General features: G+C 44.3%; 1 protein-coding gene across 6 annotated transcripts in view; it reads right to left on the reverse strand.

Annotated features, from left to right (window-relative positions):
* Positions 1-18,604, reverse strand: part of DRC2 (dynein regulatory complex subunit 2) — a 224,561-nt gene that overhangs the window by 162,200 nt on the left and 43,757 nt on the right. Inside the window, exon 1 of one of the 6 annotated variants that reach the window (XM_073614066.1) lies at positions 10,474-10,503. The exons of 4 other annotated variants lie outside the window; for them this stretch is intronic. The gene's annotated coding sequence lies outside the window, so the exon portion shown is untranslated. Of the gene's footprint in view, positions 1-10,473; positions 10,510-18,604 lie in introns of those variants that run through there. One more of the 6 variants, XM_073614063.1, reaches the window with a different exon arrangement.

Raw genomic sequence — 18,604 nt, forward strand, 5'->3', positions numbered from 1 at the left:
ATGTAATCCTGGTCGGCTTCATTAACCCCATCTTTTCTGCCACATGTTGAATTCTGATGCAATGCAAGACAACACTTCTACTCTGGCAAGGGGACTCCTGTGTTAGTTTGAAGCATAATCTATCTAGCAACCAATCAGTGAGCGGTAATGATGTGCAGTAACCTCTAGCAACTAACCAGTGACTGGTAAGGATGTGCAGTAACCTCTAGCAGCCAATGGGTGAGCAGTAAGGATGTGCAATGTACAAATACTGTACTGGTGACCCCACAATAGGGATAAAGATTTTCCATTAAAGGGAATTTAATAAGACACGCGGCCATTCACTAAAATTAGAAGAAAAGCGGTTTAACCTTAAACTGCGTAGATGGTTCTTTACTGTAAGAGCGGTTAGGATGTGGAATTCTCTTCCACAGGCAGTGGTTTCAGCAGGGAGCATTGATCATTTCAAAAAACTATTAGATGGGCACCTGAACGACCACAACATACAGGGATATACAATGTAATTCTGACATAAAATCACACACATATGTTGGACTTGATGGACTTGTCTTTTTTCAACCTTGCCTACTATGTAATGATATGCAGTAACCTCTAGCAACCAGTCAACAAGCAGAAATGTTGTGCTGTAACCTTTAGCATCTAATCAGTGAGCCGTAATGTGTGCTGTAACCTCTAGCAACCAGTCAGTGAGCGGTAATGATATGCTGTACCCTCTGGCAGCCAATCGGAATTGCTGCCTGATGTGCTGCAGTAAACTGATTTTGAGTCTAGCTGACATTTATTGTACGCCTCAGAGCAGGTAGAAAGCTACATTGCATGGCAGGGGGCCAGAGTAGATGGCGTTGGGCCGGGGGGCACCTAAGAAAATGTTTGCCTGGGGTCCGATCATTATTAAAGACGGCCCTGTTTGGTACACTGTCATCTATCGAGAGTTCTGTGCTCTGACATGGTTCCCCTGGACCACAAGTGAACCACACCTTGAACCACTTCTTCCAAATTTTCCCAGTCGCAGTATGTTTAACCAATCCTGGGCATGGTTTGGAGCATACCAGTGTAAGCGCACCGTTAGATTGCATATAAAAGTTTCTCAAATTTACAAACCAAACAAATCTGATCTAGTTGTCACAGCATACACAACCAAATTTTCAATACACAACTGTATTAAATCTTTCAGATACTGCAACATTGTATCTGCATGCCTGGCTTGAGATACACAAGTGATTTTCTAATCTTTGAAATATCTAAATATATTGTTTGACAATATACATATGGTTTATGGTCATAAAAGCAAAATATTGCAGCTGTAAAATGACAATTGCACTTCTTCTTGTCATCAAATACATGTATTTTGGCAAATGAAGCTAAAGCGTAATGGATTTAATGGAAATTGTTAGTGGTGTTCATCGCAGCTCCTTCATCCATCACAGTGGCTTCTCCGCAGTCAGGCTCACAGTGTCTGTGGGAAGCTGGATAATTACTTCTATGTGGAAATCTCACTTGTACTGCTTGGTGCCTACTAATTTCACACATTGCCTGCCACTTTACACATGCCTAATAATGAAAGTGTTAATGAAGTGATTACAAAAACAGGATGACCTAAGTGTCTCGCTGCACCAAAAATATTGACTTTGTTTTGTGAAACAACTCTATAGATGCAATATGCGTTTTTTTGTACGTCTTTTTTTTATAATTCTGGACACAATACACATCTGTTAGTTTGTCTTCTTTATAATTCTGGATACAATACATGTTTTTTTTTAGTACGTCTTCTCTATGACTCTGAATACAATACACATTTTTTATTACATCTTCTTTATATTTCTGAATACAACCTGCAAACATGTCTGCTTTCCTGTACAGTGTGATGTACAAGTATTATGTATTTTAGTGAACTTATGTTTTTAAACTATTTTTGCAGTGTTTACCATAAAGTTATTTTTGATGTGAATTTTGCCATTTTACATGCCTACTCTTTCATATTTGATTTAATATTTTCTCATTTTATTAAATAAAGATATTTATCTGGATTATCAGCTAGAGGAAGGATAGATTAAAGTTATTGTAAAGGTTCGTTTTTTTGTTTTGTTTTTTTAAATAAACATCTCATACTTACCTGCTCTGTGCAAGGGTTTTGCACAGAGTGGCCCTGATGCTCCTTTTCTGGGGGTCCCTCAGCGGCGTTCCTGGTTCCTCCTCTTCTCGAGTGCCCCCACAGAGAGCCACTTTCCAGGGGGGCACTCATGCAGGCTCACTCCTGAGTCCTGCTGCTGCATCCATTGACACAGACAGAAGACTCAGCCCCGCTTCCCAGCTCCCATGTCACTGGAGCTAATGGCTCCTGTTGCTATCAATCTGTTCAATGAGTACCTGAGACAGCAGGTGGAGCTGCTGGGCCCACTGGAACAAATGGGTTCATGTAAGAAAAAGGGGGGTTCTGGGTGGCTGCTGCAGCACAGAAGGTTTTTCACCTTAAAGCGGAGGTCCGCCCAAAACAAAAAAATGTAAAAGCCAGCAGCTACACATACTGCAGCTGCTGGCTTTTAATTATAGGACACTTACCTGTTCTGGAGTCCACCGATGTCGGCACCGCAGCTGATGATTATATCAGCTGACGGGTGCTGCCGCCGCCATTGTGGGTGAGGGAACCCGGCAGTGTAGCCTTACGGCCTCATGCCAGGAACCCTTCTGCGCATGCGCGAGGCCCCGCTCCTCTCTCCTACTGGCCCAGGGGAGGAGGAGGGAGCCCTGCGGTGACGTCATGGGCCGTGGCGCGGATTCCCGGAAGTGGGAACAGGATACCTGCCAAAGACAGGTATCCTGTCCCCCTCCCCCCCCGAAAGGTGCCAATTGTGGCACCAGAGAGGAAGAGGAGACAAATGAGCGGAAGTTCCACTTTTGGGTGGAACTCTGCTTTAATACATAGAATGCATTAGGGTGAAAAACCATGAGACTTTACAACTCCTTTAACTACTACAATGCAATGACTAAGCCCTGGTTCATACTGCCGTGACTTGTCATGCGACTTGACAAGCATGACAGGTCACGCCCCACTAACAACAATTGAACCATTCTAATCAGTGTGACTCAAAAAGATTCCTGCGTTACTTTGGGGCGATTTCAACACCACTTGCATTGACTTCTGTTAAATAAGTCGTATGCAAGCCGTGATGAAATCGTGCAGGGATGTTGGCTTCAAAGTCACACGACTTTGAAGCCATGCTGGTGTGAACCAGAGCTTAGAGTGTAGGTAAATCCTAACAATGAATTTCTGTTTGCTCAATTTTGGTCTTTCCAAAATATCTTTTAAAGTCTTTATTTATTTTTGCATATCTGTTTGAGGCTGGGTTCACTCTATTGCGACTTGGATGTGGGTTCCCGACGCTTTACCGCCGACGCCCCCCCGCCCCAGTGTGAAAGTGGTGTTAGTGTTTCTATTTTAAGCTTTAATGTTGATAGTCTTTGGGTATCAGCAGACACCCATGTTGGTGTTTTAGAAATTATTGCAAACACTGAGTCAGTATGGCAGCCAGGCAAGTAGCATTTTTAGGAGGAAAGGTGGACAATGGCAGCTGCTATATTCTCTCAGTACAAGTTTCCTTTAGGCTAGGTTCACACTGATGCGGGTTTGAAATCGTGCAAGTTCAGCTGAACTCGCACGATTTCAAACCCGCATGTCAGTCCAAATTCGGAAGCAATTTCAGAGACATCTATGCAGGTTCCTGCACAGATGTCTATTGAAATCACCCAAGAAGTTGCCAAAAGTAGTGCAGGAACTACTTTTGGAAATGAGTGCGGTGCCGCAAAGTCTGCATCGTACCGATGCAATAGCCAGCGATTTGACATGCAATTTGAAATGTCAAAACAATGTGAACAATGGACTTAGACCCCTTGCACACTGAGTAGTTTTTCAAGCACTTTTGTGTTAAAAAAGCGCTTAAAAAGCTCACGAAAACTGCTTCCCATTAAAATCAATAGATGCTTTCACACTTGGGTGGTGAAAAAACTCCTGTAAGCAGCATCTTTGGAGCATGTTTGGAGAGCTTAAAAAAAGCGCCTCAAAAGCACCCCTCTCTATTGAAATGAATGGGAAGTGCCTGAAAAGCGCTTCAAAAGCACCTCAAAACGGTTCTTGCAGCAGTTTTTTGAGTCACGTGACCTTCAAAAAAACACACTGCTAACTCCTCAAAAGCGCCTGAAAAGCACTGCAAAAGTGCTTGCCGTTTTATAAGCAGTTTTCAAGCGCCTCAGTGTGAAAGGGGTCTGAAATGATAAGTTCACTATTCGTAACATATTACACGTTGCACCCATATTCAGGGTGTAACATGTAACATGCAACGTACAGACCAGCCCCCAATACCCCTGATCTTCGATCTGACAGCTAGCGGAGATCAGTTCCTCTGTGAATAGAAAACTACAAATCCCGACAGCCTTTGCAGTTGTCGGCTTGTAGTTTTCAATGAACTACCACGGCGCTATTGAGTGATGTAGTAGTTAGTTGAGTCTTCCTGCCAGATTGTATCTGCTTGCCCGTACGATGTATGGGCACACAGATACACTGACAGGTCTGCAGGAGATATGCATGGCACCAGCAATCTGCTGATCACTGGTGCAATGCTTTAGAGGCTCCAGAAACAAAAAATAATAAATGCACATTTTTTTTTTTTACCTGCAAAAAAAAAAAAAAAAGTGCATGTATTATTTTTTGTTAAAAGGTGAACTTATGCTTTAAAGGGGTTGTAAAGGTCCATGTTTTTTCACCTTAATGCATCGTATGCATTAAGGTGAAAAAACACCTGTCAATGACCGGGCCCCAGTCCCCCCGTTTTACTTATTATTTTATTTATTTATTTCAGGTACTTATATAGCGCTGTCAATTTACGCAGCGCTTTATTTTACTTACCTGACCCCTCGAACCTGTCCCAGGGGGATGCGCCGTCTTTCTGCTAGGGGGTTCTCGGCTGTTGATTGATAGCAGCGCAGCCATTGGCTCCCATTGCTGTCAATCAAATCCAATGACGCGTCCGCCGGGGGGCAGGGCTATGGACGCTGAATGCTGGACTCGGAAGAGCGCCCGCAAGGTAACACCCCGGGAGAGCGCTTCTCCCAGGGGGCTATCTGATGTGGGGAGGAGCCGAGAGAGCCGCCGAGGAACCCCAGAAGAGCAGGCTCGGGACTAGGGATGAGCTTCGAGTTCGAGTCGAACTCATGTTCGACTCGAACATTGGCTGTTCGCAAGTTCACCGAACAGCGAACAATTTGGGGTGTTCGCGGCAAATTCGAATGCCGCGGAACACCCTTTAAAAGTCTATGGGAGAAATCAAAAGTGCTAATTTTAAAGGCTAATATGCAAGTTATTGTCATAAAAAGTGTTTGGGGACCTGGGTCCTGCCCCAGGGGACATGGATCAATGCAAAAAAAAGTTTTAAAAACGGCCGTTTTTTCAGGAGCAGTGATTTTAATAATGCTTAAAGTCAATCAATAAAAGTGTAATATCCCTTTAAATTTCGTACCTGGGGGGTGTCTATAGTGTGTCTGTAAAGGGGCGCATGTTTCCTGTGTTTAGAACAGTCTGACAGCAAAATGACATTTTGAAGGAAAAAACTCATTTAAAACTACCCGCGGCTATTGCATTGCCGACAATACACATAGAAGTTCATTGATAAAAACGGCATGGGAATTCCCCAAAGGGGAACCCCGAACCAAAATTAAAAAAAAAAAATGACGTGGGAGTCCCCCTAAATTCCATACCAGGCCCTTCAGGTCTGGTATGGATATTAAGGGGAACCCCGGCCAAAATTTAAAAAAAAAATGACGTGGGGTTCCCCCTAAATTCCATACCAGACCCTTCAGGTCTGGTATGGATTTTAAGGGGAACCCCGCGCCAAAAAAAAAAAAAAAAACGGCGTGGGGTCCCCCCAAAAATCCATACCAGACCCTTATCCGAGCACGCAACCTGGCAGGCCGCAGGAAAAGAGGGGGGGACGAGAGTGCAGCCCCCCCTCCCTCCTGAACCGTACCAGGCCACATGCCCTCAACATTGGGAGGGTGCTTTGGGGTAGCCCCCCAAAACACCTTGTCCCCATGTTGATGAGGACAAGGGCCTCATCCCCACAACCCTGGCCGGTGGTTGTGGGGGTCTGCGGGCGGGGGGCTTATCGGAATCTGGAAGCCCCCTTTAACAAGGTGACCCCCAGATCCCGGCCCCCCCCCTGTGTGAAATGGTAAGGGGGTACATAAGTACCCCTACCATTTCACGAAAAAAGTGTCAAAAATGTTAAAAATGACAAGAGACAGTTTTTGACAATTCCTTTATTTAAATGCTTCTTCTTTCTTCTATCTTCCTTCATCTTCTGGTTCTTCTGGTTCTTCTAGCTCTTCTGGTTCTTCCTCCGGCGTTCTCGTCCAGCATCTCCTCCGCGGCGTCTTCTATCTTCTTCTCCTCGGGCCGCTCCGCACCCATGGCATAGGGGGGAGGCTCCCGCTCTTCTCTTCTTCTTCTTTTCTTCTCTTCTGTTCTTCTTCATTTTCTTCTCCGGGCCGCTCCGCAATCCATGCTGGCATGGAGGGAGGCTCCCGCTGTGTGACGGCGCTCCTCGTCTGACAGTTCTTAAATAACGGGGGGCGGGGCCACCCGGTGACCCCACCCCCCTCTGACGCACGGTGACTTGACGGGACTTCCCTGTGGCATTCCCCGTGACGTCACAGGGAAGTCCCGTCAAGTCACCATGCGTCAGAGGGGGGCGGGGTTCACCGGGTGGCCCCGCCCACCCGGTTATTTAAGAACTGTCAGACGAGGAGCGCCGTCACACAGCGGGAGCCTCCCTCCATGCCAGCATGGATTGCGGAGCGGCCCGGAGAAGAAAAAGAAGAAGAACAGAAGAGAAGAAAAGAAGAAGAGAAGAGCGGGAGCCTCCCCCCTATGCCATGGGTGCGGAGCGGCCCGAGGAGAAGAAGATAGAAGACGCCGCGGAGGAGATGCTGGACGAGAACGCCGGAGGAAGAACCAGAAGAACCAGAAGAACCAGAAGATGAAGGAAGATAGAAGAAAGAAGAAGAATTTAAATAAAGGAATTGTCAAAAACTGTCTCTTGTCATTTTTAACATTTTTGACACTTTTTTCGTGAAATGGTAGGGGTACTTATGTACCCCCTTACCATTTCACACAGGGGGGGGGCCGGGATCTGGGGGTCACCTTGTTGAAGGGGGCTTCCAGATTCCGATAAGCCCCCCGCCCGCAGACCCCCACAACCACCGGCCAGGGTTGTGGGGATGAGGCCCTTGTCCTCATCAACATGGGGACAAGGTGTTTTGGGGGGCTACCCCAAAGCACCCTCCCAATGTTGAGGGCATGTGGCCTGGTACGGTTCAGGAGGGAGGGGGGGCCGCACTCTCGTCCCCCCCTCTTTTCCTGCGGCCTGCCAGGTTGCGTGCTCGGATAAGGGTCTGGTATGGATTTTTGGGGGGACCCCACGCCGTTTTTTTTTTTTTTTTTTGGCGCGGGGTTCCCCTTAAAATCCATACCAGACCTGAAGGGTCTGGTATGGAATTTAGGGGGAACCCCACGTCATTTTTTTTTTTAAATTTTGGCCGGGGTTCCCCTTAATATCCATACCAGACCTGAAGGGCCTGGTATGGAATTTAGGAGGACTCCCACTTCATATTTTTTTTTTAATTTTGGTTCGGGGTTCCCCTTTGGGGAATTCCCATGCCGTTTTTATCAATGAACTTCTATGTGTATTGTCGGCAATGCAATAGCCGCGGGTAGTTTTAAATGAGTTTTTTCCTTCAAAATGTCATTTTGCTGTCAGACTGTTCTAAACACAGGAAACATGCGCCCCTTTACAGGCATACTATAGACACCCCCCAGGTACGAAATTTAAAGGGATATTACACTTTTATTGTTTGACTTTAAGCATTATTAAAATCACTGCTCCTGAAAAAACGGCCGTTTTTAAAACTTTTTTTTGCATTGATCCATGTCCCCTGGGGCAGGACCCAGGTCCCCAAACACTTTTTATGACAATAACTTGCATATAAGCCTTTAAAATTAGCACTTTTGATTATTCATGTTCGTGTCCCATAGACTTTAACGGTGTTCGCATGTTCGAACGAACTTTTTTCCTGTTCGCATGTTCTGGTGCGAACCGAACAGGGGGGTGTTCGGCTCATCCCTACTCGGGACCACTCTGTGCAAAACGAGCTGTACAGTGAAGGTAAGTGTGATATGTTTGTTATTTTAAAAAAAAAAATTACCTTTAGTGTCACTTTAAGGTGGCCATAGATGACTTGATTTTTTTGATCAGCTAGCAGGCTGATCAAAAAAAAGAAAAAAAAACAGGTTCCTCTATCCACAAAATCAAGGTGGCTAGAGGAATCCTCTCCACTGAGACATTGGAGTAGATTTACCAAAACTGGTGTGCTCAGAATCTTGTGCAGCTGTATATGGTAGCCAATCAGCTTATAACATCAGTTTGTTCAAATAAGATTTGGCAATAAAACTTGGATGCTAATTGTTTTCTAAGCAGAAGTGCACCAGATTTAACACTCTCAAGCTTTAGTAAAGAAACCCCATTGTGTCCTGATAGCAGGACTCATCTGCTGTCAGAATACACTGATCAGTCGCTTATCGAGAAACATTTTCCAATATTCCAATTTGATGGAAGTCAATCTAACAATAAACTGCTGTCAGATAAGACGGCAGTACATGGATTGAAATTCGTCCGGTCTCTGCTGAACCTGCCAAATTTTGATCCATCTATGGCCAGCTTTGGTCTATGTATTTATAATTTGTGTAGTTAAATAATTTAAATTGAAATATTTAATTTAAATATAATTTTAATTAGTAAAAGTCACAATTTTACTTAGGTGAAATTCTGATACCATACAGCCTTATTAAGGTTCTACAAAATGCTTATTTGTTTACCTAAAACAACGATATCATCCCATCTTAGCAGACATTAAAGTGGATGTAAACCCTTACATATGCCCAGTGAAGAGAACAGCATCAGATGATACACAGAGATGAAATAAATCCTGCTACATAAGTTTTACATGCACAGAATGTGTGCTGTCTTCAGCTTTATATATTCTTTAGAAAGTTCAGATCCTGTTAGGAGATTTTCTCTTCCCAGTTAGCACTGCAGTGAAGCCTGGGCATACAGCCAAGACAGCTGATTGGAGGAAAGGCACACACCCTTCTCCTCATAGGTAAAGACTTTCAGATCTGTTCTTTGAATAGTTCAGCACTCTGCTAATCTATTTATAGCATCCTCCCCAACACAAACCTCAGGCTGCTTTTATCTCCTGTGTAGGAGAACTTGTCAGAAGTTATCAGGCTGATAACAGAAGAACAAAGCAGGAGAAAGCCACGGTGTTCTGACGAGACAGGCCCCCTGTCGAATAATGCTTGCGCAGTACGGAGTGGCCAAAAGCCGCTGAACATTGGAATAAGCTCCCGATGCTCGTGCAAGTCTGCAAGGGGCGGACTTGTTCATGATGGGAGCGTGTGAGGGGCAGATGGCAACACAATAGGGCGTATTATTTAATGATGGGCAGTGCTGCTAAGATGGGGGCGGAATATGTCACAAAGCTGAAACACATCTCTTAAGCGAATATATCTCTGCTATTCTTCCTACACGAGTTAAGGGCAACACGTGTAGGAAGAATAGCAGAGATATATTCGTTTAGGAGATGTGTTTGAGTGTCGTGACAAATTCCGGCCCCATCTTAACAGCACTGCCCATCATTACTAAATATGCCCTATTGTGTTGCCATCCGCCCCTCGCACGCTCCCATCATGAACAAGTCCCTTGCAGACTTGCATCGGGAGCATGTGGCACTATGTCGGCTATAGTGCGCAGGTGCCGTCTACAGCTGATCATCAAATCGGATGTTCAGGGGCTTTCGGCGGCATGCGCAGTACCGGGCGGATATTATTCAACAGGGGGCATTTATCGACAAGACAACAGGACACAGTGCTTTGAAGAGAGATAAGAAAACACTGCAGATATATGCGCCCAGCTCAAATTTCATGAATCAGGTTTACATCCACTTTAAAGATGATGACCACCCCTATTTATTCCTGGAAAATGAGACACAAAAAAAGCTCTTGCCTGAAGACAGCAGACTTTCCCTGATTAAGTGTAAATAAAGTAGGTGCACTCCTGATTACATTATATTTAATTGAACTTGCTGTCCCCTACATTTAAGCAGATCCACCTATGCATCTGCTTGTGAAATCTATCTAGGTGGTGATCGGCATGGCTGCAGGACTGGAGGAAAGAAAACTGATATAGGTGGATGTGGAGGAAGAAATGGTACAAGAGACAGGCAGAGCACATTGTTATCATTAGACACAACCATTTATGGATGTGATGACACTAAAAGAAGGTGTGTGTGTCTTTACAATCCACTTTTTCTTCTTCTGAAATGAGTACAGAACACATCAGATAGCTGGAACTTCAAAAGACAAACCTTATCCACACTGTTATGTTGCTTTTCTTCTATCTGCTGGAGCGAAAAAAGATTTTGAGCCTCGGATTTGGAAAACAGTCATTATTTGAAATCAGTATAACAATGTGAAACATAGCAGAAAATGTGTTTTATGGTTGAGTGCTTGTTTCATAACCCACTTTATGGCAGAAAAAGCTAGCAGTCCATGACAGGGTCTTATTCTTAAGGTGCTCCTGATTCTTTTGTTATATAACGGTTAACAGAGATAGGATATCTCCCCGGATTTTTAGTATATGTGATATTCGTTGCTGTTGCCATAGCAACAGATGTGTATTTGATTACAAAAGACAAAAGGCTGTATCTTCTCCCATCTCCCACCCCCTTAGGTCTCCCACTCACACCCCCCTTCGGTTCCCATTGCTTGGCCTCCATCGAATGTTTCCCTGCCAGTTGTATTTACTGAGCACAGAGTCCTTATGTTATGACAGATGCACAGGGCTGTATACACATGTAAACACATATGTACATCTCCATTATAAACATACACAAACACAGGCCTGTGAAAGCACCATTACTGTAAAAGCATCATCTCACCCCAGCTAATATCTAATAATAAGTCACCGCAATGAAAGCTGCTCTAATTAAATCGAATTACTATTTCATTTTATGTACTGCTGATGGAACGTTGTTGAAATGCATTTACTGAAAGTGAATCTGAAGGCAAAGATGATGATTCATAAGAACATTATAATTCAATTTCGGTGTGATAATGTGCACCGATCACCTTGTATTTTAAAGAGCACCAGTCAGGAATGGTCAATAAACAAAGACTCTTGTTTCTTTCATGTAATCCTGATATCAGCTGTGTAATATGACAGTGTAGCCCTCTTTTGTGAAGGGGGGGGGGTTATGAGAAATGACCCTCCCCAAGCAGAATATTGCACTAAACCTATAGGTAAATAATGGAACAAGAACCTTCGCTAAGTGGAAGAATGGGTTTGTCAATAAAGTCTGCAGTGTCTCCACCCAGGACAGGGCCTCTGTGAACAGAGGGGATTCCCTTCCTGGGAAATAACCAGTAATCTAATCACGTAATTGACATATATTATTAACCATAAGGCTGGCCATACACAGAGCGAATTTCTTTCCTGCAAAAAGTTTGCTTGATTCCCCCATCAATACAGACAGTGTTGATGCAGGAATTCCTCCTACCGGGCCATTGTCTTCTCCCGGTGGCGGTGGGTAGGGGAGGGCGGGGGAAGCCACCCCCACCGGGAGAAGATAGCGATTATGGCTAGTGGCTATAGAAGCCGCTAGCCATAATCGCAGGTAAAACCTGGCATGCTTGGTACATTCAGCCTGCCCATACATGGTTTGAATCCTTCAAACCATGTATGGCCTGCCTAAGTATATAAATACACAAAAGTATAGAAATGGTACAAGCTTTATTAACCCTTTCATGACTAAGCCTATTTTTGAAATTTGGTGTTTACAAGTTAAAATCCGTATTTTTTGCTAGAAAATTACTTAGAACCCCAAAACATTATATATATTTTTTAGCAGAGAATCTAGAGAATAAAATGGCGATTGTTGCAATATTTTTTATCACACGGTATTTGTGCAGCGGTGTTTTAAACGCAAATTTTTGGAAAAGTGACACTTTCATGAATTTTAAAAAATCCAAACAGTAAAGTTACCCCAATTTTTTTGTATAATGTGAAAGATGATGTTACGCCGAGTAAATAGATACCAAACATGTCACCCTTTATAATTGCACGCACTCGTGGAATGGCGACGAACTACGGTACCTTTGATTTTCCATAGGTGACGCTTTAAAATTTTTTTACGGTTACCAGGTTTGAGCTACAGAGGAGGTCTAGGGCTAGAATTATTGCTCTCGCTCTGACGATCGCGGCGATACCTCACATGTGTGGTTTGAACACCATTTACATATGCGGGCGCGACTTCCGTATGCGTTTTCTTCGCTGCGCGAGCTCGCGGGGACAGGGCCACTTTAAACATTTTTTTTTTTTTTTTAATTTATTTATCTTTGTACTTTATAAATTGTGTTTAAATTTTTTTTTTTTTTTTTTTTTTTACTTTTATTGCTGTCACAAGCAATGTAAACATCCCCTGTGACAGTAATATGTGGTGACAGGTACTCTTTATGGAGGGATGGGGGGTCTAAAAGACCCCCCATCCCTCCTTTACACTTCAAAGTATTCAGATCGCTGAAAACGGCGATTCTGAATACTGTGTACTTTTTTAAATTCGGCGCCATTGGCAGCCGAGTAAACGGGAAGTGACTTCATGACGTCGCTTCCGCGTTTACAACAAGAAGGTTGGAACGAAGCCGCTCGCAGCTTCGTTCCAGCCCGCCCCCAGCCGCCGAAGTCAGCCGAACGGACACCGGGCCTCCCGATCGCACGGGAGGCCCGGTAACAGCGGCGGGAGGCGGCGGGAGGGGGGGGATGTCCCCTCCCGCTCCTCCGGTATAACAGCCGAGCGGCTTTTAGCCGCATCGGTTGTTATACAGGGGTAGCCGATCGCCCGCTGTAAACAACGGTACCGGGATGATGCCTGCAGCTGCGGGCATCATCCCGGTATAACCCCGGAAAGCCGAGTACGCATATCTGCGTACGGTCGGCGGGAAGGGGTTAAAAAAAAAATATTATTAATAGTACATACATCCAATGTACAAACAGGTATTATCAGCAAAGGGCCCAACAAGAATCCTGGTGGAATCATGCACATAAACCTGGGTATACAGTATATAGTTATTAACCTCTTTCCTACTGGGCACTTCTACCCCCATTCTGCCCAAGCCAATTTTCAGCTTTCAACGCTGTCACACTTTGAATGACAATTGCACGGTCATGCAACACTGTACCCAAATGACTTGGGATTTTTATCATTTTTTTCACACAAATAGAGCTTTCTTTTGGTGGTATTTAATCACCACTTTTTTTTTTAATTCTTTGCTAAACAAATAAAAAAATACCAAAAATTTTGAATAAAAAACTAACAAACATTTTTCATAGTTTGTTATCAAATTTTGCAAACAGATAATTTTTCTCCTTCACTGATGTGCGCTGATGACGCTGCACTGATGGGCACTGATAGGCTGCACTGATAGGCACTGATGAGGCAGTACTGATGGGCACTGATAGGTAGCACTAAAGAGGTGCACCGGTGTGCACTGATGAGGCTGCACTGATAGGCGGCACTGAAAGGTGGCACTGATAGGCAGCACTGATAGGCACTGGTAGGTGGCACTGATAGGCAGCACTGATAAGTGACACTGATGATGAGGCACTGATTGGCAGCACTGATGGGCACTGATAGGTGGCACTGGTGGGCACTGATTGGCACTACTTATGGACACTGATAGATGGCACTGGTGGGCACTGATTAGCAGTACTGGTGGACACTGATTAGCAGCACTGGTCGGTAATTTTGGGACCGATGTCCCTTTAACAGAAGCCCGTTATTGACTTTCCCCTTTTCTCCTCAAACTGTCAGCATGAGGAAAAAGAAGCAGATAACTGGTTTCTGTTTACATTGTGTGATCAGCTGTCATTGGCTGACAGCTGATCATGTGGTAAAGGGCCACTGTGATTGGCCCTTTACCCCGCTCTTTTTTCAGCTGAGTCCAAAGGACTCTGCGATCACAGAGCGCTCCTCCCACGCCCCGCAGGGGGCATGCGGGCAGCACGAGCATGGGAGGATGTCCATGAATGCCCTCCTGACATTGTAAGCCCATGCCATAGCCGTCTTTTGGCTATAGCGCAGGTGGGAAAAGGTTAACAGAGATACCTCCAGAAGAATGTTGCAGCAAAGTCCAGTTGCAAGGACCCCTGAGGATAATGAGGAGATAAGTGGTCACGGAGGTATCCTCCAACTGTTGTCCATCCAGCCTGGAATTAGACTTCTCACTGGCACGAACTGTGATGTGGCTTGGAGCATGGAAAGAACATGTGGTTGAGACTTTTTCTCTCTCTCTCTCTTCACTTTTTCCTTCTAGGGTTTCCCAAGCCAACAACCAAGGACAGGAAGTATATACATAATATATTTACAGGCATTTTCAGACAGTAGAGGACAGCAGATCCCTACAACAGATTTCTGATATTCTGTTCCAGCAGGAGATATGATAACCTTACATTCTGACTAGGAGAGAATACAGGTAAGTAATTAAAAAATCCAGTAATCCCCAGAGGTAAACTGCTGCAACATATCAGGAGTGAAGATTCAGATTACAATGTACAGTATTATAAGTGCCTATTTGTCCCTGGTTATTTTTGAATAAGGCATATTTATGCTAAATATCAGAGGGTATTTTTCTGCTAGCAGAAACAGGGTTGTTGAAGATCAAATTTAAATTAGAAGTTACTCCAACACTGACCATCAGATAGAAACCACAGTGTTTGGGTCTTGGTTTTACTGTAGCTCCTGATAGAACTCCATCTGGGGTTTGTTTTTCCCTCCCATGGGTATTCTGCATAGACGTGCTAAGGGGGTGTGCCATAGTCCCTAATCACTATGTGCGGTACCAATTCCCCCTACTGCCCGGGCTTCCCCACCCCACAGTGCTGCTGAGTTCCCTCCTCTCCTCTCTCCCCGGCTGCCTGCGGGGGGATATTTCAGGATGGAGAGCAGGTGAAGGTGCTAATAAATATAAAATTAACCAACCCCCTCCTTTTCTAAATGAACACAATGAACACACTCGCTCACTGTGTTTACTATGCTTAAAGAAGTTGTAAAGTCTCGAGGTTTTTCACCTTAATGCATTCTATACATTAAGGTGAAAAACCTTTTGTGGTGCAGCTGCCCCCCAGAGCCCCTCATTTACTTACCTGAACCTGACTTTCCAGAGACAAGTACGAGCCCAGCAGCTCCAGGCACTGTCTCGGGTCCTCTTTGGATAGATTGATAGCAGCAGAAGCCATTGGCTCCCGCTACTGTCAATCAAATCCAGTGACACAGGGGGCGGGGCCAAGTCCTCCTGTCTGTGACAATGGATGCAGCAGATGCAGCAGGACCCATGGAATGCGGCTCTCTGTGAGGGCACTTGATGCGAAGCAGGAGCCAGGAGCGCCGCAGGAGGAGGTTACCACAGAAAAGGAGGATCAAAGCCACTAAGCACAGAGCACTTTCCATTCATTCACTGTCCCTTGCAGCTGAGGCTGCAGATAAAGGCATGTGTGTTTGAGCTTTGGGGTGAACACCCTAATGCAATAGGTAGCGCACACCTATGGTGCTCTGATTTCCTCCACAGTCTAAAAATTGGTAGGTTAATCATTTTTATATGTTCATGTTTGTAAACACATATTTTTAATACATTGTCATTCACAAATGCTGGGTTATCCAAAACTGGCCATGCACATTTTGCTTTGTTTTTTTGCTTAGCCAGCGGGCTGAATGTAAAATGAAATTACAGATTTGTCCATCCACAAAAACAAGGTGAATGGAGGAATTTCTCCACCAGGACATTGCAGTCACTAATCAAACATTTTCCAACATATCCCTTTAACAGAAGTTAGCTAAAAAATCGATTTCTGTCAAACGGGGAGCCCACACTAGCCCCAGGGACCAGACAAATTTCGATCAGTATATTACCAGCTTAATAAGAAAAGTGACGAGGTAGGGGGTGTTCATTCTCTGATCCATTTAGCTGTCTCTGTATTGTGAATAAGCCTGAACAGTAATGCCCCGTACACACGATCGGATTTTCCGACAACAAATGTTGGATGTGAGCTTGTTGGCTGAAAGTCCGACCGTGTGTATGCTCCATCGAACATTTGTTGTTGGACTTTCCACCAACAAATGTTGGCTAGGGGGTTCTCAAATTTTCCGCCAACCAAACTTTGTTGTCGGACTTTCTGATCGTGTGTACACAAGTCCGTTGCACAAACGTTCACGCATGCTTGGAATCAAGTAGGAGCCGGAAGCGCTCGGTCTTGTAAAACTAGCGTTCGTAATGGAGATATCACGTACGTCTTGTACGACACTACGTTCGTAATTGTTGGCCAACATTTGTGTGACCGCGTGTATGCAAGACAAAATGGAGCCAACATCCTTCGAACAAAAATCCACGGTTTTGTTGTCGGAAAGTCTGATCGTGTGTACCGGGCATAAGAGTTCAAATTACAGGCTGTTTACACGGCAGTAGTAAATGACTTTGCAGAAGTTGCAGCGAGCATTCTCGTGTGCACCACCTGTTGGCTTTAAATGGTAAATATGAAATTACTCCTACTGGGCACTATTGTTGCCCCCCCTTTACCAACTGGGCTCTATTTTTTTTCTCCTACCCCCATGCTGAGCACTTTTATTCTCCCCCACCCCCTGCTGGGCATCATTGTTCCTTCCCATGCCCCACTAGGCACTATTGTTCCTTCCCACCTCATGCTGGGCACTATTGTTCTCCCCACTCCATGCTGTGCATTAATCTTTCTCCAACCTCCTGCTGGGCACTTTTGCCTTCACCACATGCTTAGCACTACTGTTTTACCACCCTCTGCTGAACACCAATTGCCCCCATTCCTTCTCAAGCATTAATGTGGCCCCTCACCTCCTCTGAGCACCAATGCACCCCAATGCACCCCACTGACTCAAACGCTTCTTTTTTTCCCCACATTCTTCCTCTCACAGACAATAACACTGGCCATTTTTTCTTCCCACTGTCTACCAACTCCAGTCATTTTTTCCTCTCACTGATTACTGATTAAAGACATTTTCTCTCTTCCCAGTGACCACTGTCAATGGAGATTTTTCCCCTGACTTTCTTCTGAATTTCTTCATCCTGTAGGGTTACCTTCAGGAGATAGGACACCAGCAAAACAAGATTGTTAGAATACCCTTGCATAACCCCTCCCGCTTCATCATGTCTTCTTTTTTTTTTTTTGCTAGTGTCCTTAGTACTGTTAACATTCACTCATAGCATTATAATTTGGAGGCATTTCGTGGGTACAAGGATTGCAGATCATTTTGTAAAGTGTATACCATGTGTAGGTTCAGACTCTATTTAACCATGATTCTTTAAGCCACACCCAAAATTGAGTACAATTTAGCCGTGCCCATTTTCAGTGCATTCCACATACCACAATTCCACACCATCCCAAATTGTTCATCTTGATTTTGTTCCACAGTTGGGATGTATGGCTTTATTCATCCAGTAGCAGGCAAGTCCAGCTTTATACTTTGCATTTTGGCAGGGATAAAATTCAGAGAGCAAGGTTCTCCAAAGTCCTTCTACTAGCAAGAGGCTTTGCTTGCCTCTGTACAGTTTGCTACATAGTTCTACCAAGAAAGCTGTCCTCAATCGTGCATAGTTCAATGGGTTTATCGCACTATACCCCCTTGTCCTATCCAAGTTCCTAAACTAAAATAAAACAACAAAAAAACACTACAACCCCTAGACTGATCCTTGGAGGAACAAGCAAAGGTTGTGCACCTGGCTGTGGGAGATACTGTGTGCCAAAACAAGGGAAGATCCGGGAAAATACCAGCTGCTCCTACGGGAGTAGTGCTACATCTATGACCACTTTTTCACACATTCCTCGGCTTTACTGCTGTGTAAATACAGTCTATGCCAATCATAATCTTCCATGGTGTGGCCATGCATATTTCACCTAAGACTGGATTACCCGTAAACTCACTCCCTGACGTGAAAGAACATTTTAGTAGCATAACAATCAATGGTATTAAAATGTCTCCAGCACTGGGAATAGGACAGATTACAGACCATTAATCTTCACAGGATTCCCAACAATGCTTTGCATGAAACTGAAGGGCTTACCTTAACTGTGATACATTATTGTGAAAGAAATGTGCTGACCTCATAAAACTAATAAATGAATAGTGAGGCAGAATACAGAGAAAAAACAATTATAAGTGAAAAAGTCCATCCTTGCAAGCTTTCAAAACAATTGCCAGGGAAACTTTGGTATTGCACAACTGAGGCTCTAAGTGCTGCCTGTTGACCACACTAGTCAGACGCAGAACACTATAGCTAATCACTTGATAGTGTAATCAATGTAATACTGACATATAATCATACACTAAGGTGGACTTGATGTCTTTTTTCAACCTCACCTACTATGTAACTATGATAGCTGGCATTTAGATTATATTGTTTTTCAATATAGGCATATTA

This window comes from Aquarana catesbeiana, linkage group LG02, assembly GCF_042186555.1.
Source record: "Aquarana catesbeiana isolate 2022-GZ linkage group LG02, ASM4218655v1, whole genome shotgun sequence".
Taxonomy (NCBI): Eukaryota; Metazoa; Chordata; class Amphibia; order Anura; family Ranidae; genus Aquarana; species Aquarana catesbeiana.